Here is a 21,835-nt window from a genome sequence, read left to right as displayed (position 1 = left end):
AATCAAATTTATTAATCATATCTCTGCTTACCGGTGTTAAATAAAATTTTAAAAGGTAACAATCAATAAACAGAGATAAAAGCTTCTCAAGAATAAATTAAAGGAAGTAATAAAAAGACTCACGAAGCTAAAGTGCCTCCTATCAACAGCAGCTGATAAAATATTAAAAGATTTGCCTTGTGTAATGTCTCTGGAGAGCCATCTTGCTGATCCACTAGACCATGATTGACAACTTTGAGACCTTGCTGGAAGCCACAAAAGTCTATCTCTAATATTATGCTCAATTGCATAGGTCTTTCTTCCTAAAAGGGACTGGAAATAACATACCACTGAATGACTGGCTTTGAAGAAACTAAACATTCTTCTCGGCCCAGCTGAAGTTTAATTTGCCTAAAATTAGATGTTATGTGGTATCTGAAATGCAAGAAACAATAACAAAAAAACACAGAGCACTGTACCTGAGAACATGCAAAACTCTTTTGAAGGAGTTAAGAAATCAGTGGAGGAAATTTTATTGGCGGGAGTGTGTGTGTGATTTCAATGTCAGAATAAATAATTAGTAATATTTACAAATGCATATCATGTTTCTGTACTAAGCTCACTGATTTATGTGCATTGTCTTAATAAAATCTCACAAAAAGCTTCACCTGTGAAACAGGTAATGATATTTTCATTTTTCTTGAGATAAGAAATTGAAACTCAGAAAAGTTAAGGAACTGCTCAGTGTCCTAGTGAATAAGTGGCTTAATTTGAAGGTAGGTCAATACAAGTCTAAATGGCATGACAAACTGAAATTGACTATGAAGCTGGTGACACCCTAGGCATCTATTCACAAGAGTTATGTGTTTTTTCCTTTTGTTGAGGGTTTCCTTCACTGTGCAAAAGCTTTTTAGTTTGATGTAGTCTCTTTTGCTTATTTTTGCTTTTTTGCTCTTGCCTGAGGTGACAGATCCAGAAAGATATTGATAAGGTTAATGTTAAAGAGTTTACTACCTATGTTTTCTTCTAGGAGTTTTATAGTTACAAGTCTTACATTTACGTCCTTAATACATTTTGAGTTTATTTTTGTATATATAAATATGGCCCACTTTCATTCTTTTGCATGTATCTGCCCAGTTTTCCCAATACTATTTAGAGAAGAGACTATATTTACCCGTTTTATATTCTTGTCTCCTTTGTTGTAGATTAATTGACCATACATGTGTGAGTTTCTGGGCTCTCTATTCTCTTCCACTGATCTATGTGTCTGTTTTTATGCCAATATTAGTATTTTGATTACTACAGCTTTGTAATACACTTTGAAATCAGGAAGTGTGATGCCTTCAGCTGTGTTCCTCTTAAGATTGCTCTTGGTGTTCAAGTTCTTTTGTGTTTCCATACAGATTTTTGAATTGTTTGTTCTAGTTCTGCACAAAATGTCATTGGTATTTTGATAGAGATTACATTGACTCTGTAGATTTCTTTGGGTAGTATGGATATTTTAACAATACGAATTCTTTTGTTCCATGAGCTCAATATATCTTTCCACTTATTTGTGTTGTCTTCAATTTATTTCATCAGTGTCTTATAGTTTTCAAAATATAGGTCTTTCGTCTCATTTGTTAGATTTATTCCCAGGTATTTTATTCTTTTTATTCTTTTTGATGCAATTGTAAATGGGATTTTTTTCCTTTTTTTTTTTTACTGAGATATTTGATTGCAATATTTATATCAGTTTCAGGTAAGTAACATAGTGATTCAAATTTTTTAAATATTATACTCCATAACATATTGGCTATATTATATATCCTTGCATCTTATTTATTTTATACATAGTATTTTTTACCTTTTAATCTGCTATGCCTATCTCCCTCTTCTCTCCTTCCCTCTCTCCACTGGGAACCACTAGCTGGTGTGTATATTAGTTGAGTTTGTTTCTCTTTCCTTATATTCATTCACTTGTTTTATTTTTTGGACTCCATATATAAGTGATAACAAAGAATATTTGTCTTTCTCTGTCTGAATTATTTCAGTAGGCAGGCATTATACCCTCCAGGTCCATCCATGTTGTTTCAAATGGCAAACTTTCATTACTTTTATGGTTGAATAGTATTTTAATGTACGTGTATACCACATCTTCTCAATCCATTGATCTATTCATGGACACTTAGGTTGAGGCCATGTCTTGGCTCTTGTAAATAATGCTGCTATAAACATTGAGGTGCATATATCTTTTTTTTTTTTTTTTTTGGTGCTTTTTAGGGCTTTGCCCATGGCCTGTGGAAATTCCCAGGCTAAGAGTTGAATAGGAGCCACAGCTGCCAGCCTACACCACAGCCACAGCAACACAGGATCCAAGCTGCGTCTGCGACCTATACCACAGCTCATGGCAATGCCAGATCCCCAACCCACTGAGCAAGGCCAGGGATTGAACCTACATCCTTATAGATATTAGTCTGATTCCTTTCTGCTGTGCCACAGTGGGAACTCTGCACATATCTTTTTGAATTAGTGTTTTTATTTGCTTAGGATATATACCCAGGAGTGGAATTGCTGGGTTATATGGTAGTTCCATTTTTAGTTTTTTAAAGAACCTCGATGCTGTTCCACAGTAGCTGCACCAATTTACATTTCTGCCAACATTACATTTGTTGCTTATGGTCTTTTTGATGCTAACCATTCTTAAATGTGTAAGGTGCTCTTTCATTGTAATTTTGATTTGCATTTCTCTGATGATTAGCAATGATTTTGAGTAACTTTTCATGTGCCTGTTGGTTATCTGTATATCTTCTTTGAGAACTGTCTGTTCAGGTCTTTTGCCTATTTTTTAATTGTTTTTTTTTTTTGTTAAGTTATATGAGCTATATATATATATATATATATATATATATATGTATTTGGATATTAATCCTTTATTGGTTATATTGTTGGCAAATATTTTCCTGTTCAGTAGGTTGTCTTTTTTTTGGATAGATCCATTTTCTGTACAAAAGCTTTGAATAAGATTATTTTTTCAATTTCTCTTTCTTATAGTTCATTATTAGTGTTTAAAGTGAAATGGTTTTCTATGCACAACATCATTAATTATTAGAGAAATGCAAATCAAAAATACAATGAGGTACCACGTCACACCAGTCAGAATGACCACCATGAAAAAGTCTACAAATAGCAAATGCTGGAGGGGCTGCAGAAAAAAGGAAACACTCCTACATGGTTCGTGGGAATGTAAATTGATACAGCCACTATAGAAAACAGTATGGAGGTTCCTTAAAAAGCTAAAGATAGAACAACCCATATGATCCAGCAATCCTAATCCTGGGCATCTATCCTGATCACATGATTTTTATCTTTCATCTTAATAATGTGGTGTATCTCATTAATTCATTTGTCATCCTTGCATCCCTGAGATAAATCCCACTTGATCACAGTTTATGATCCTTTTAGGGTACTATTGAATTTAGTTTGCTAGTATTAACTCTTCTTTAAAAATTTGATAGAATTCACCTGTGAATTTGTCTGGTGCCAGACTTATGTTTGTTGGGAGTTCCTTGATTACTAATTAAATTCCACATTAATAGTAATTCATCTATTCAAATTTTTTGGATTTTTCCTGATTCAGTCTTGGAAATATTGTATGTTGCTAGGAAATTATCCATTTCTTCTAGGCTGTCCAATTTGTTGGCTTATAATTGTAATAATCTCTTAATGATTCTTTTTATTTTTGTGGTATATGTTGTAACTTTTCTTCTTTTATTTCTGATTTTATTTATTTGTATCCTCTCTCTTTTTTCTTGATGAATCTGGCTAAAGGGGTTCATAATTTTTAAAAATGTTTTCAAAGAAATAGGTTAGTTTCATTGATCTTTTCTATTTTCGTGTCTCTATTTTCTTTATATCTAATCTCATATTTATTATTTCCTTTCTTATACTGACTTTGGGCTTTCTTTCTCCAATTTCTTTAAGTGTAATGATTCTTAATAGGAAAAGGTATTTGCAAATATCTATTCAATAAGGGATTAATATCCAAAATATACAAAGGATTTATACAACTCAACATCAAAAAACAAGCAATTTGATAACAAAATGGGCAGAGGACCTGAACATACATTCTCCTAAAGAGATATACAAATGTCCAAAAACAGGTGAAAAGATGCTCAACATCCCTCGATATCAGGGAAATGCAGATAGCATTCACACCTATCATAATAAGTATTATCAAAAGGACAAGAAAAAATAAGTGTTGCTGAGGTTATGGAGAAAAAGGAACTCTTTTACACTATTTCTGGGAATATAAACTGGTGCAGCCACTATGGAAAATAGCATGGAGTTTCCTCAAAAAATTAGAAATAGGATTACCATTCTATCCAGAAATGCCACTTTTCAGAATCTATTCAAGGAAAATGAAAACACTAATTCAAAAAGATATATGCACCCCGGTGTTCATTGCAGCGTTATTCACAATAACTAAGATATGGAAGGAATATAAGTGTATATCAATAGAAAAATGGATAAAAAAGATGTGGTGAATATATAAAATGGAATATTACTCAGCCATAAAAAGAATGAAGTCTTCCATTTTCAACAATATAGATGGATCTAAATGATTTTATGTTAAGTGCAATGAGTCTGACAAAGACAAATATTGTATTATTTCACTTATATGTGAAGTCTAGAAAGCAAAAGAAATGATCAAACAAAACAAACATCCATAGATACAGAGTATGAATAGATGGTTGCCAGAGGGGAGGGGCAAAGGGGAATGGATCAAAAGTTGAGGAGGATTAAGAGGTACAAACTTCCAATCATGAAACAAATAAATAATGGGAATATAATATACAGCACAAGGAATGTAGTCAACAACATTTTAATAACTTTGTATAGTGACAGATTGTTACTATATTTATCATGGTGATGTTGTGTATATAACTGTCAAACCACTATGTTGTACACATGAAACTAATATAATATTTTTGGTAACTTATGCTTAAGTTAAAAAGGGGAATGATTAAAGTAAGGAAATAAAACTGACCCAGAGGAAGTAGAAAAAATTGGAGATTATTTTTGTTTCCAGTTTTGCCTAGGCGAAAAATTTTGGATGAAGGAGGCACCTTCTAGAGGGATAAGAAAGACCAGAAAATGCAAGACTGTGTTATTTCCCTGCCTATCTCCAGGATGTTGGCCTAACAATGGAGAGGATAAAAATAGACAGAAGCCTGAAGATAATTTGAAATTTATGTATAAGCAGTGTCATTTTAGATACCAGGCCACATAGAGTTTGGGAACTGGAGAATTTACCTTGTTTATTCAGCTATCATAGCACATATATGATTTAACATATCTAAAGTTTACCATCCAAAAAATTCTACCACTTCGCAAATATAAGATTCTTAGAATATACATTTCTATTTTGTTCCTAATTGTAATGGTGCTTTTTTTTTTTTTTTTTTTTTTTTTTTTTTTTGGTAACGCATTCTGCTTCTACATATATTATAAACCCCACATAAATTTTTAACATTTCAAATTTACGTAAATTTTCCTTTAAAGAAATTAAAATTGGAAAAAACAATCTTTTATATTTACCAACATGTTAATTGTATCCTGTGCTTTTTATCTCTTTGTATAAATCTCGTTTTCCATATGTAATCATTTTTATTCTTACAATTTTTTTTCTTTTTACATCTGCACTTGTGGCATATGGAAGTTCCTGGGCCAGAGGTCGAATTGGAGCTGCAGCCATGGCACCTCCGGATCTGAGCTGCATCTGTGGCCTATGCCACAACTTGCAGCAACACTGGATCCTTAACCCACTGAGTGAGACCAAGGATTGAACCCACATCCTCATAGAGACAATGTTGTGTCCTTAACCTCCTGATCCACACCAGGGAGTCTCAAATAATTTTTGTAAACATTTCTGTGGTGTTATTCTGCTGGAAAAAATTAGCTTTTCTTTTTCTGAAACTATTTTAATTTTAGCATGTAATGATACAAATTTGTGATCTGTGATTTGCGTAATTTCTAAGTAGAAGTCTGTTAATGCTTACATTTATTCTTCTGTGTGTAATATTTCCTTTTCTTAAGAAATATGGGAAGTGAAAAACACCAGGCCACAGGGCACTGATTTTTTTTTTGTTTGTTTGGTTTTTGTTTTTGCTTTGTTGTTATGCTTTCAAGTTCAGTAATCTTTTCTTCTCAATGTTTCATCTGTTTTTGGTCTAATCCAAGGGCAATTTCACTTCAGACATTTTATTTTTCACCTTTAGAATTTACATTTGTTTATTTTTTATAATTTGTATTTTCTATCATATTCATCTATTCCTCTACTTTTAAAGTATATATATTTAATATAGCTTTTTTGAATGCCTTTCCTGCTGGAGTAATCATCTCTGTCATTCTTAAGTCTTATTCTATTTTTTTTCAAGTAACGGCTTACATTGTTATGTTTTTGGACACAAGTAGTAGTAATTTTTTACTTTATATTAGACAATGTGACATTGGATTTTCTTGTCTTCCTTTAAAGAGTGTTTTATTTGTTGTTGTTTCATCAGGCATTTTAGTTATTGTAGATCATTTTGATCCTCTTAAAGCAATTCCTTACATCTTTAAGGGCAGATCTCAAGTAGGCTCACTCTGGGGATGGTTGAAACTTACTACTAAATCTTGACCCCGTTAGGTCTCCATAAATATGTCAAATTGCAGTTTCTATTTCCTTAGCTCAACTAGACAACCAGGCTTTGTTGGGGCTCCCATTCCGTGTTTTCATGGTCTGGAAATTGCCTGTAGGCAGAAAGCCAGGGTAATTTTATGATTCATCTTGTTTATTTCTCTTATCTCAGGAATCACAGTTCTGACCTGCCTCTTTTCCAGTCTCGGGTTTTACATATTTTTCTACTGTTCAAGTGTTTTACAGAGGATATTTTGCCTGGGTTGTTAGTACTCTCTAGCTTGAAGCATCAATTAGTCGATTTTTTTCTAAAGAAATATTTGTTTAAAAGGCCTTTTAATGAAAAAGGAGATCATGTTTACACATATGTGTAATATACCAGTTTTAATCTCATGAGAATGAAAAAGAGGTAATGGTAAATCCAAGCAATATATTAAATTATAGATTCATGGGAATAGAATTGAATTGGCTTTATGTATCACAGTATTCCATATTAACATTTTATTATCACTTGGTCAAGATGTTTTTGCTGCGTAAAATCAGAGTATTTCTGTTTTAATTTAATTCACCTCAATTTATTTGGACACCTTTTTTTGCATTCATAGGCTGAGAAGCTGAGGTAAAATTCTCATATATAAAATACTAAGTAGGAAAAAGAAATTGTGCATGACCATAGAAAAAGGATAGGAGAAAATACCATAATATTGATTGAAGAGGTACTTTTATACTTCCTAAGTAGCTATATAGGGACATATTCTAGAGCTATGAGAAAAGCTATACCAAAGTTAGAAAAACATTTAATTTACTTTATAGTAATATATATTCTTCATTTCAGAGGTTTACAGGACATTTTTCTATTTCTTTGTATGTATTTATATTTTAAACAATGTAAATAAATTGATAATATCAGATCTATCTTAATACTCACAGTTGTGATTAGCATAATTAATCCTGGTTATATCAATATAAAATGATGAACTATAAAACTATGTATTTTAGTAAATCCCTTTTCTACAAAATTTTTTTTGTTTTGAAGTAATTGTACTTTTTTATGGTGTTTGGGTATATGTGATATATTTTACATTCCATTATAACTATGTTACATGTTGTGGCAAGAGTTTATTTCTTCAGAATCAAATAATAAACCCTATGAAAATTGCTTTATATGGATATCTGAATTTAATTCAACATTTACAAATTCATATTGGTATTTGCATATTAATTGAAGCATTCCATTTGTATAAATGTTTCATGGGTTGTTTTGAGCTTCATGTCATATTTTTACATGTTTATAGATATAACTTATGTATTTAGAAATACCACTTTTAGGTGCCAAACCAAGAATTATCACTATAAACATATGAGAAATACTTTGATAAATCAGAATAGAAGTTTGAAACAAACCTTGTTTCTGTTGAGCTCTTGAGGAGCAACAAATTCACTTAGCAAGAATGATGGGAAAGAATATGCCAAAGAAAAATAACAAATAGCACCACAAGCAAATAATTTGATGAGATGTCGTGAAATATATAGCAATAAAATATTTTCACTGAGAAATCTCACAAAGGTATAGAAAATTTCTTAATACTGTAAAGAAAAATAAACTTACTTCTCAAATTTGGCAAAACGACAATTTATGATTTTGTCAGATCTATCTTAATACTCACAATTGTGGTTAGCGTAATTAATGCTGGTCGTATCAATATGAGAAATTGCAAATCAACTTCACACATAGGTCATGAATATTCTTTATCTGTTTCCTTTAGCACCGAGTAATGAAAAATCACAAGTACCATGAAGAATTTGCTGAATTTAATGACTTTGATATATGAATTTAATGACTTTGATGTATGTATTTACATGCAAATAGTTTTAACCATGAAGTTATAAATAGTGATCTAAATATACAAACTTGTATCTACCAAAATTGTGTAACTAATTATTCATTCAGTTCTTTATAATTCTCTTGTAGTTCTTCCTTTCCCCTCTTTGGTTCTTTTTATTATAGATTTGCAGACAAAAATAAATTCTTGTTGTCATGTGGTCAAAAATCGAGATGAAAAAATGCAAAGCCTTCCCACCTTCCTTTTTCCCTAAATTCTAAGTGACCAAAGAATAAGCAAAATGCTGATAAATTTTCTAAATGTTGTTTCTTCTTTCTAAGTATAATCTTGATACTATAGTGCCCTGTCCACCAAAGTATCAGTTAAATGCCTCACTAACTGAATATATCACTCATATATAATTTCCTGGAATTAAGTTCTTAGTCATTTTTCTCATTTAATTTTTTAATCTTGAGTTATTTTGTACAATCATACATAATCTTTCATGAAATTATTTCTTTTTATAATGATTTTAATTTTTTCCATTATAGCTGGTTTATAGTATTCTGTCAATTTTCTATCATACAGCGTGGTGACCCTGTTACACATACATATATAGATTTATCACAAGTGATTGGACATAGTTCCTAGAGCTATACAACAGGATCTCATTGCCTATCCATTCCAAACTCAATAGTCTGCATCTATTAACTCCAGACTCCCAGACCATCCCACTTCCTCCCTCACCTTGGCAACCACAAGTCTGTTCTCCAAGTATTTCTTCATATTATAAGAGAAATCTGACACAGTAAAATAATTAACAAGCGTTAGGAATCATTGCAGTGGAAAGGACACACTCTCTTCAAAAAATGTGCAGGTTTCAATAGCAGGTTCATTGAATGTCAATAAAAAAGTAATTAGCTTTCCAAATTATGCAAAAGCAATTTATATACAGACCTCAAGTCTCTTAGGAAACAAGAGAAAAAGAAAGAGCAAATCTGCTGGAGACAGGGTTGATGAACTTGTGCTTGTAATTTTTAAGAAGAAAAACACATCTACTGATAACTCAATTTGGAAAATAATTTTTAACCTGTATTCCATATTTTCACTTTCTATAATCTCTGTGTGTTTGTGTTATGGTTTTGGCTTACTTCAGCAAAGTATTAGATGACAGAACTTCCTCTTTACATTTGGAATTATTACATCTCTTCCTTTAAAGTCTATTTTTAAAAAAACATCTTTCAGCAGCTTGCTTTGAAAATTGTTTTTTTCTTCAGAGAAGCTTTAGGTTCACAGAAAAATTGAACACAAAGTACACAGTTCCCATACAACTAACCCCTCCCTGCACCCATGTGCAGCCTCCCCCACTATTAACATGCCATGCTGGAGTGATACATTTGTTACAATCAGTAAATCTACAGCAACACTTCATTATTACCCAAAGTCCATAGTTTACATTAGGGTTTAACTTGATGTTATATATTCTACGGGTTTTGTCAAACGTACAGTGACATGTATATACTAGTATGGTATCATACGAGATAGTGTTACTGTCCCCAAATCCTCTGTGCCCTGCCCCTAAATACCTGGCAACCATTGATTTTTTGCTGTCTCCATAGTTTTGCCTTTTCCTGAATGTTGTATAGTCAGGATCATATAGTATATGGCTTTTCATTTTAGCTTCTTTAACTTAGTAATATGAAGTTAGGCTTCCTTCATGGCTTTTCACAGCTAACTTGCTCATTTCTTTTTAGTGTCGAATAATACTCTATAGTCTGTAAATACCACAGGTTGTTTATTCACTTACTTACTGAAGTCTGTTTTGGTTGCTTCTGAGTTTTGGCAATTAAGAGTAAATTTTCTGGGAGTCCCTGTTGTGACTCAGTGGAAATGAACCTGACTAGTATCCATAAGAATGTGGGTTCAATCCCTGGTCCCCCCTCAGTGGGTTAAGGATCTGGCATTGCTGTGGCTGTGGAGTAGGCCAGCAGCTGCCACTCTGATTCAACCCCTACGCTGGGAACTTCCATATGCTGCTGGTGCGGCCCTAAAAAGAAAAAAGAAAAAAAAGGAATAAAGCTTCTGGAATTCCTGCTATGGCACAAAGGGATTGGTGGCATCTTGGGAGCATTGGGATGCCAGTTGCATCCCCTGCTAGGCACAGTTGCTTAAGGATCTGGCATTGCTGCAGCTGCAGCTTAGGTTGTGACTGCAGCTTAGATCTGCTCCCTGGAGGGGGAACTCCATATGCCACTGGGCGGCCAAAAAAAAAAAAAAAAAAAAAAAAAAGAATAAAGAATAAAGCTTCTTTTAACTTCCAAATGTAATGTTTGTGTGTACATAAGTTTTCAGCTCCTTTGGGCAAATATAAAGGAGTGCAACTGCTGGATCATATGGTAAAATTATGTTTAGTTTTATAAGAAATTGCCAAATTATCTTTCAAGGTAGCTGTACCATTTTGCATTCCCACCATAAACTGTTTTAATAATGTAAAGATAAGAATTATCCAGAGGACAAGAGGTGATTCTGTGACCTAGGTAGTCTTTCATTAGAGATTTTCCTTGGAACTCCAGGTTCAGGTATCCAGTATTTTCATTTAAGCTTCTCATGTCTACCTCAGAGTAAAATAAAACTCTTGATTTCTCCACATTTTTGCCACATAACTAGTCCTCAGACATATTTCAGTATTTCAGTAAATATGCCTATCCATCCAGATTTCTACCTTACTCTCATCATTCACATTCTGTCCATCAGCAAGTACAGTTATCGCTTTATACTATGTTTTACACCCATACATTTACAATATTCAATTCTGTATTGATACTGAGATTTTCTTTCCATTAACAAGCAGATGCTATGAGGACAGAGATCTCACTTTTCCTGTTCTTATTTTATTTCTGATGTCTAATACACAATGCCTGCAACATGGTAGACATTAAATTAATATTTAATAAATAAATCAAATTCAATGATCAGGAGTTCCCATCGTGGCGCAGCAGAAACAAATCTGACTAGCATTCATTAGGATGCAGGTTCGATCCCTGGCCTCGCTCAGTGGGTTAAGGATCCGGCATTTCTGTGAGCTGTGGTGTAGGTTGCAGATGCGGCTCAGATCTGGTATTGCCGTGGCTGTTGTGTAGGCCAGCAGCTACAGCTCCTATTCGACTCCTAGCCTGGGAACCTCCATATGCCATGAGTACAGCCCTAAAAAAGCAAAAAAACCCCAAAAAACCCAAACAAAAAAAATTCAGTGATCAATATAGTAGACATTATTGCGAGCTCACATGACATTTAGTGGAATCCCCTCAGCCTCCATTCCTTACATACAGGGCCCTCACTTTGTTCAGCTAATCCACTCTCCTTCCCAAGGCCGTGTGCTTCATGTAGCTAGTCATTATAACCCCTTTCCCTTTGCTAGTAATACTCTTCTAAATAGGCATATGGCATTTTTCTGGACAATAAGATGTGAGGTGATATGTGTCAATTGGCTTCTAAGAATTTTTTCCTTACTCTTAGTAAGAAACATAAAATTGACATCTGGCATCATCCCTACATGTGGTCCGCTACTTGAGACATTTGGGGCTGCAGAAGCCATTCTGTTGCCTTAAAGGAGACTAACAGAGAAAATGCTTTGAAAATGTCTGAGGGAATGACAGATAAACTTGGTACTTGAAATGCTGAGTTAATGAAACTTGAGTTGCTGATGGATTGGTATATTTTGTTGTGTGGAGTATTACATTTTACTTATTGTTAGCAAGTTGAGTTAGAATTCTGGCTAACTGCTTCCCAAACCATCACAATAGATACATTTACATTAAAAATTTTTTGAGATATAAGCAAATATAATCTAAAATATATTTTTGTTGTTATAATATTCATGCCTATGTATTAATCCAATAATTTTGGGGGGCATGCCCACAGCATGTAGAAGTTCTTGAGCCAGGTATTGAACCTGTGCCATAGTGGTGACCCAAGCTGCTGGGGTGATAATGCTGGATTCTTAACCCATTGCATGCCAAGAGAACTCCCTAGCCCAGTAATTTTAAAGTAACAAATACTGAGTCAAATTTTGAGATATTTATTTAAAGTTTTCTTGTTTTATAACTTGAATGAATTTCTAGTACAAGAATAGATTAAAAGCCTGAATTATTATGGTTATTATTTGGTGATTGTTCTTTCCTATTACTTGTCTTTTAAAGTTAAAAATTGTTCTGCATTTTAAAAAAATATTTTTACCTGCCTGGTGAGAGATTCCGAGACATTTTTTTTTTTTGAGTTCTTGGGCCTACTTTCAGGGACAATTAAGACACTTGGAAGTTTAAGAACTTTGTCATCTTCTAAGTTATTCTGAGGCTTTGGCACTGACTTGTGGTTCATTGTATGTTCTGACTGATCTTTTGCATTTATTACCTCTCCAAAAATATCAGTCATATCCAAAGCTAAGTCTCTTGTACACCTAGATACTTAGACATTCTTTAAATAAATTTATCTCTAATATTATTATCACTGAATACCTGCACAAAAGTGAATTTATGGCCTAAAATTTTTGTTTGTTTATACCAATTTTTATTACCCCAAATCTTTTAAAATACCCGTATCGGAAAGGTCATTTCAAAGTAACCCAAAGTACTTATGTTTCCAAGAATGAGGGAAGAAAATTAAATGATAAAATCATTATATGCTTTTTTATATATATAATGATGTTAATTTTTTTCCATTATAGTTGTCCATCGACAGATGATTGGATTAGGAAGAGGTGGTATATATACACAATGGAATACTACTCAGCCATAAAAAAGAACAAAATAATGCCATTTGCAGCAACATGGATGGAACTAGAGACTCTCATCCTGAATGAAGTAAGTCAGAAGAGAAAGTCAAATACCATATGATAGCATTTATATCTGGATTCTAATATATGGCCTTTTAATCTAATATATGGCCTAACCTTTCCACAGAAAAGAAAACCATTGACTTGCAGAATAGACTTGTGGTTGCCAAGGGGGAAGGGGAGGGTGTGGGATGGATTGGAAACTTGGGGTTAATAGATGCAGACCATTATATATACTTTAGGATAAGAGTGGTCATGATTAACCCAGCATATTATTTTATCCTATAATTTATATTATGCTAAATGATTTTTATTGGATGATCTGTGCTTGTTGTTAAATTCAACAGACATATGACAACCTCTTTCTCTGGTATAACAGAGTTCCAGGGGAAAAAATCAATCATTGATTCATAAAAACACTCCCACGGGACTAGATGAAACACCTCTTTGCTTTCTTGGGAAGTAGATTGATTGAAATAATTTATAATAACTGAATCACTAACATTAATAAAATTAGATATTGAGTAAATGGGCATGTGTAGAGAAATAAACTTTTGGTTATAAACATATGGTTATTTTTTGAGGCTTAAAGTAACTCTTTGGGACTAAGTAGGATAAGAAAGGCATTGAAAGGCCAAAGTATAAAGTTCATTAGTTTGTTTTTCCAACAAATAGTTTCTAAGTGCTTACTATGTGACAATTGTTCTTAACTCCACATAACATAGGAAAATGTTTTTGCTCTCCTCATTCATAGAAAAGAGAAAGGGAGAGGAAATATCATGTATAGAAAAATTGTCACATGCTAGATTGTGATAAATGCTATGATATAAATACAGCAGGATACATTGTGAGTGTGGGGGACAGAATACATTTTTTGAGTTGTAGTTTAAAATAGTATGATCAGAATAGAGCTACTTTGAAAGTGATATTATTCAACTTGTACAAGATATTTCATTGTATTTTTAGAACAATCCAACAGTAAAAGGTCACTGATTGATCTTCCAGGCAATTGATCTTTTCACCATGGAAAAGTGAGCACTATAATATTTATGTGTATGACAATGTTTAGACACACATACACACACACAATTATGGAATGTATATGTTGAGATTGTTACTATTTGTCCATTTTACATGTAACATATTTTATATTAAGAGAAATTAAATGACCTGCCTGAAGTCAATTAACTAGTTCTTTCAGCCTTAAATTCTGTATTTAAATTATGTTGGTCAACTCTTAAATTGTCAAGCTCTCATAATCTATTTTTTTACCTGACTGGATGGCCATTGTGAGAAATCACAATTTATATGTCCAGAGTTGGTTCAATTTTTTTGTAATAACTTTGAACAATGAATTATGGTTCTTATAGGAAAGGTAAATTGTCGTTGTTACTCATAGTCTAAGATTCAGTTTTACATAACCACTATCTTTACCATTCAATGTGCTGGTTGTATTAATAAGATTTGGCATATAGATAACCCATTTAATTGTCACTATGGAAACTCATTATAGGTATAGAAGCAAGGTGGGTTTTTTTTTTAATTAAATTGTACAGGGTGCCCCAAACAGAGTTAAGTGTCAGATGTAATAACAACGTCATATTTCTGAATTATTGGCTTATGGACATTATTTAAAACCTTGTCAAAAGTCATTTAAGTAAACTGACTTGAAAAATGGCATTCAGTACTGATTATTCCTGTAGGAAGCATATTTAAAGCATATTCAGAGTAATAAGCTTTTTTGTTTTGTTACACATAATGAGTGAATTTATATAAATTCCACCATAAGGTCTTATCAAAAGTATTCAGTTATGACTGCTAGGTGCTTAGCATGAATTTTTGAAATACATGAAATAGAGTTAGATGCAGTCTTGAAGATTATAATTATATGACACCACACAATTATCAAATAGGATCTGACAACCAGAAAATATATATTTTGTTTGTAAATTGAAATGCAAGAAATCAAAGATGTGAAATTTACTTTCCATGAGCAATTTGCAAGATAACTTTTTCTAACCAACATGTTCTAACATATACTTGGTAATCACGTCCTATATGTGAGGCAGGACATAAAAATTAAGAATCAGAGACTCTATGTTATACTGATAAGAAATCCTGGTCAAGGTTGGGTTCATCCCAGGTTCACAAGGATGGTTCAACATACACAAATCAATCAGCATCATACACCACATTAACAAAAAAAAAGTCAAAAATCATATGATCATCTCAATAGACGCAGAAAAAGCATTTGACAAAGTCCAACATCCATTCATGATCAAGACCCTCGCCAAAGTGGGTATAGAGGGAACATTCCTGAATATAATCAAAGCCAATTATGATAAACCCACAGCAAATATAATACTCAATGGGGAAAAACTGAAAGCCTTCTCACTCAAATCGGGAACAAGAAAGGGATGCCCACTCTCACCACTGCTCTTCAACATAGTTTTGGAAGTCCTAGCCACAGCAATTAGACAAACCAAAGAAATAAAAGGCATCCATATAGGAAGACAAGAGATAAAACTGTCACTGTAGGCAGATGACATGATGCTATACATAGAAAACCCTAAGGACTCAACCCCAAAACTACTTGAACTGATTAAAAAATTCAGCAAAGTAGCAGGATATAAGATTAACATTCAGAAGTCAGTTGCATTTCTGTATATCAGCAATGAAATATTAGAAAAGGAATACAAAAATATGATACCTTTTAAAATTGCACCTCACAAAATCAAATACCTCGGAATACACCTGACCAAAGAGGTAAAGGACCTATATGCCGAGAACTATAAAACTTTAATCAAAGAAATCAAAGAAGATGTAAAGAAATGGAAAGATATTCCATGTTCCTGGATTGGGAAAATCAATATTGTGAAAATGGCCATACTACCCAAAGCAATCTACAGATTCAATGCAATCCCTATCAAATTACCCATGACATTTTTCACAGAACTAGAACAAACAATCCAAACATTTATATGGAACCACAAAAGACCCAGAATCACCAAAGCAATCCTGAGAAACAAAAACCAAGCAGGAGGCATCACTCTCCCAGACTTCAAGAAATACTACAAAGCCACAGTCATCAAAACAGTGTGGTACTGGTATCAAAACAGACAGACAGACCAATGGAACAGAATAGAGAACCCGGAAATAAACCCTGACACCTATGGTCAATTAATCTTTGACAAGGGAGACAAGAACATAAAATGGGAAAAAGAAAGTCTATTCAGCAAGCATTGCTGGGAAACCTGGACAGCTGCATGCAAAGCCATGAAACTAGAACACACCCTCACACCATGCACAAAAATAAACTCCAAATGGCTGAAAGACTTAAATATACGACAGGACACCATCAAACTCCTAGAAGAAAACATAGGCAAAACAGTCTCTGACATCAACATCATGAATATTTTCTCAGGTCAGTCTCCCAAAGCAATAGAAATTGGAGCAAAAATAAACCCATGGGACCTCTTCAAACTGAAAAGCTTTTGCACAGCAAAGGAAACCCACAAGAAAACAAAAAGACAACTGACAGAATGGGAGAAAATAGTTTCAAATGACGCAACTGACAAGGGCTTAATCTCTAGAATATATAAACAACTTATACAACCCAACAGCAAAAAAGCCAATCAATCAATGGAAAAATGGGCAAAAGACCTGAATAGACATTTCTCCAAAGAAGATAGACAGATGGCCAACAAACACATGAAAAAATGCTCAACATCGCTGGTTATAAGAGAAATGCAAATCAAAACTACCATGAGATACCACCTCACACCAGTCAGAATGGCCATCATTAATAAATCCACAAATAACAAGTACTGGAGGGGCTGTGGAGAAAAGGGAACCCTCCTGCACTGTTGGTGGGAATGTAAACTGGTACAGCCACTATGGAGAACAGTTTGGAGACACCTTAGAAATCTATCCATAGAACTTCCATATGACCCCGCAATCCCACTCTTGGGCATCTATCCGGACAAAACTCTACTTAAAAGAGACACGTGCACCCGCATGTTCATTGCAGCACTATTCACAATAGCCAAGACATGGAAACAACCCAAATGTCCGTCAACAGATGATTGGATTCGGAAGAGGTGGTATATATACACAATGGAATACTACTCAGCCATAAAAAGAATGCCATAATGCCATTTGCAGCAACATGGATGGAACTAGAGAATCTCATCCTGAGTGAAATGAGCCAGAAAGACAAAGACAAATACCATATGATATCACTTATAACTGGAATCTAATATTCAGCACAAATGAACATCTCCTCAGAAGAGAAAATCATGGACTTGGAGAAGAGACTTGTGGCTGCCTGAAGGGAGGGGGAGGGAGTGGGAGGGATTGGGAGCTTGGGCTTATCAGACACAACTTAGAATAGATTTACAAGGAGATCTTGCTGAATAGCATTGAGAACTTTGTCTAGATACTCATGTTGCAACAGAAGAAAGGGTGGGGAAAAAATGTAATTGTAATGTATACATGTAAGGATAACCTGACCCCCTTGCTGTACAGTGGGAAATAAAAAAATTATTTAAAAAAAAAAAAGAAATCCTGGTCAAAAATTATTGATAAGAGAAATGCATTCAGTGTGAGACAAATGTCTATCAGGATAGTATAAATTGAGAATGAAGAAAGGTAGGAATCTAATTTTGCTGAGCCTTGAAACAATGTCAGAAAGTTTCACATTTGCCTTAAAAGCAGAGAAAAGTCATTGAGCAGAAGTTTGACATAATCATATTTGAATTCCACAAGATCTCCCTGCCTGCAGTATTAATAATAAATTTAAAAGATATGCAGTAGAAGTCGAAGTAGAAGAAGACTACTTAGACAAGGTTAGCAGATTGGGGATCTGTGGGCCAAATCCAGCCTGCCTCTTAAAACTCATGAGTTAAACATTGTTTTTACAATTTTAAATGTTTGAAAAAAAATCAGAAGGAGAATAAAAGTTCATATCATATGAAAATTATATTAATTTGAATTCATGTCCATAAATAATGTTTTACTGGAACACAGCCATTCTTATTCATTTAAGTGTTGCCTATGGCTGCTATTGTCATTACAACTTGAGCATTAGTAATTGCAGCAGAGATCACAAAACTCAAAAAGCCTAAAAGATTTCATGGTCCTTGACAGAAAAATTTTTTTTGACTCCTGATTTCAGCTATTGCAGTGATGCAGGTGAGAGGTGATGGTAGCTTACAAAGATGAAGAGTAATACGTGAATCCATGAGGGATAATAGTACCTCCATTCCACAATACATTAAGTATAGAATATAGGAGAAGATGTCAAGGAAACTCCTAAATTTCTGAATTTTGTCACATCAGCCAGGGAGACGAGAGAATAAAGATCTGTTTCGTACATCTGTATGTCTGAGTTTCAGGTGCTTTGAAATTTGGGAGTATGTGTGTCAAGTAGACAGTGAATATATATGGGGTTCAGACTGAGAAATTCAGGTTGGAGCCATAAAGCTGTGAGTAATCAGTGGGCCATATGTATCAGTTAAACTAATTCGTTTCAATGAAGCATTCAAGCAAGATTACAAAATGATGTCAGAAGGTAGGTCCTAGCACCAACTCTTAAGAAACTGCAATAGTCATTGTTTGGGTAAAGTAGAATGGCCCTGTGAAGAAGACAGAAAAAGAGAGGTAAGAGAGGAATGGTGAAAACCAGGAGACTTTAACATCATGGAATGCAAGGGAAAAAAATCTCAAGAAAGGAGTGCTCAACCAGGTACATCCTTCCAAGAACCAAGAAAAAATGACTGGCTGAACCTCTATTGATATAGTCAACTTTAGCCATGCTTTTTTTGGATAGATAATTATTTCTATGTTATCTATAATAAACATTCTGAATGATTAGGCCAAAGAAGCCAATAAAAACAAAAAAAGGATAGTTTGAATTACACAAATATTTAAAAATTTTCACAAGTAAAGAGAAAAACAAAGGAAAATGAAGCAAAATTAAAGAAAAATCAAAATTTGGAAAAATATTGGCAATGCATATGATAAAGATTTATGATACAAAGTTATTGAAGATCAATAGTAAAATGCTGAGTACTGCAACAGAAAAATGGGACAAAAATTGAATAGGGCAAAAATAGCAATGTATATGATTGGTAAACTTGGCAAAAAATGCAACAAATGAACATCTCATTTCTGTTCCTGTAAGGTTGAGAACTAAACCCTAGAAAGTGGTCATTTCTCATCTAGGAGATTCACTTCTATCTTCTGTCTCCCAAACCAATATTATTTAATTAATTGTAATTCAGGTTTTATAGGTTGATTGAAATTTACAGTGATCACATCTGTCTGAGACGGAAATTTTTTTGAGTGGTCATCATACTTTAAAAATTATAGCCACAACATCATAGCAAATGCTATGGAAATTCAGTAATAAAGTGGAATTAGGAGTTCCCGTCTTGTCTCAGTGGAAACGAATCTGACTAATATCCATGAGGACACAGGTTCAATCCCTGGCATTATTCAATGAGTTAAGGATTCTGCGTTGCCACGAGCTGTGGTGTAGGTCACAGACGTGGCTTGGATCCCATGTTGCTGTTGCTGTGGCGTAGGCCGGCAGCTATAGCTCTGACTTGACCCCTAGCCTGGGAACTGCCCATATTCCACAGGTGTGGCTCTAAAAAGATGAATAAATAAATAAAATGGAATTAAGGGAAAGCAAGAATATCTCCCTTTCTTACCACCAGAAGAAATGCGCAAGTTTTGTATTGTACAAAATATAGAGTAATGATTAAATAATTAGAAATGGATGGCCTAGGAGTTGAGAGACTTGCATGTGTCTAGCCTTGTAAATTAAGTCTTTGCGTACATTTCCTCATATAAAGAGAATTGTCATGAGGAATAAACAAGTTATTTTGATGGAGAAAAATTATTAGACATCTATGTTTTTTCTCTAGGGTCAAATCATATGTTGGTTTATATGTTGTTTACATATTGCTGATTTTCAAGACCCTCTTGCAATATACATGGAAACATAAACAGAATATCAGCAATGACATTTAAAATGCATTATTTTTATCAATAGAAGTTCATGCTATTTTAGAAATGTCAAGATGATGAATAGCAAATAATTCAGAGAAAAATGGCCCAGAGCAGATATACAGAATTTACATAGGATGGATTCATCTGGCAATAAATCAAATAAAAATTTCAGTTTTATGGTCTTAACATTTCAAGAAGCTAATCCTAATTTAAAATTTATTTGCATGATTTGAACATCTTGATCCTTTTATTTTAACTGAAATTATATCACTTTCACCTAAATGACCATCATTTTTGTATTATTGAGAGGTTAATAAATGTTTTCTAATGTGTAGTGCTGAAAGGTACCATTGAGATTGAGATAAAAGCATTTTTCCAAAAGAAAGAATTTGCTGCAATTTCAGTGTCCTATTTCCATCCTATTCATTCAGTACTTCTAAACATAGTTCAAACATTTGATACATTCTTTTGAAAGCATGCTTAAGTCTTATTTACATATGCATGTCCAATATAATTAATGAAATCCAAAATCCCTGGAGTACTGGGTTACTGTCCTCCTTTTCTTTTATATTTCCCTACAACACATAGTATAGTTCAGTGGTTTTCAACCCTGGCTAAGCATCAGAATGATCTGTGAAGCTGTTAAAAATAACGTGAGGGAAGCCAGCATCCCCCGTCCATTCCCGCTGAGTCTCAAGCTGAAGATGAATCTCCTGGGGTGGCCCTGTCATTTTTATTTGGAAAAATCTTCACAGATGATAGTGAGACTGAATTAATTAAGACTTTCCAGGTTATAAATAAAAAACTCCTCTTGAGCTATCTTATAAAAGGGGAGCTTATTTTAAGGATACAGAAATCACTCACAGAAGAGAGCAGGGAGGTGACTCAGCCCCAGAAACCAGAAAGAGATTAGAGCCAGGGCCTGGGAGCATGGAGGGTGCCCCACGGGGGGCTTCTCTTGCAGCTTGCTTTCTGATCCTTTTTTGTCTTTGCATGTCAGCATTATTCATCTCTACCCTTACAGGCAAGCATCCACTGTTTCCCAGCTTCTGAGTTTCCATTTTCTCTTTTGGAGAAACTAGACTGATTCTTGAATCTCTTCATTCTGATTCCAAGTTACTCAGGTAGGCTTACCTGCCAAAGTTGAGTCAGGTTCCAAATCTTAGCACAGGATATGTGCTACAATCATTGCTGCTCCCATCAAGGATGGTCTGAGGGAGTTGGGCTGACACATCTATAAGGTCTGCTGTAAGGATGTGGCCAGGGTTTTGGGTCACTGGATAATTCATTTAAACAACAAATGCAAGCTCACAACAGGTGCCTCACTGAACTGAGTATACAAAATGAAACAGGATGGATATGGTTCCAGCTTTGCAAGATGCTTCCAATATACCATTTATTTTTTTTCCCCAGGGGACAGATAGTAGCACCCTGAAGCAGGGTAGTGGCATTGAAAAGGAACCGAAGTGGGGAAAATTTGAGGTACATTTAAGAAGTAGAGTGAAAAGACTTGGTGTTTTTTTG

Source organism: Sus scrofa, chromosome 15 (genome assembly GCF_054392235.1).
Source record: "Sus scrofa isolate SSC_HxYL_T2T_F1_AM1 chromosome 15, Sscrofa_HxYL_maternal_Yorkshire_Landrace_v2.0, whole genome shotgun sequence".
NCBI classification, from domain to species: Eukaryota; Metazoa; Chordata; class Mammalia; order Artiodactyla; family Suidae; genus Sus; species Sus scrofa.
This window is presented reverse-complemented; position numbering follows the sequence as displayed.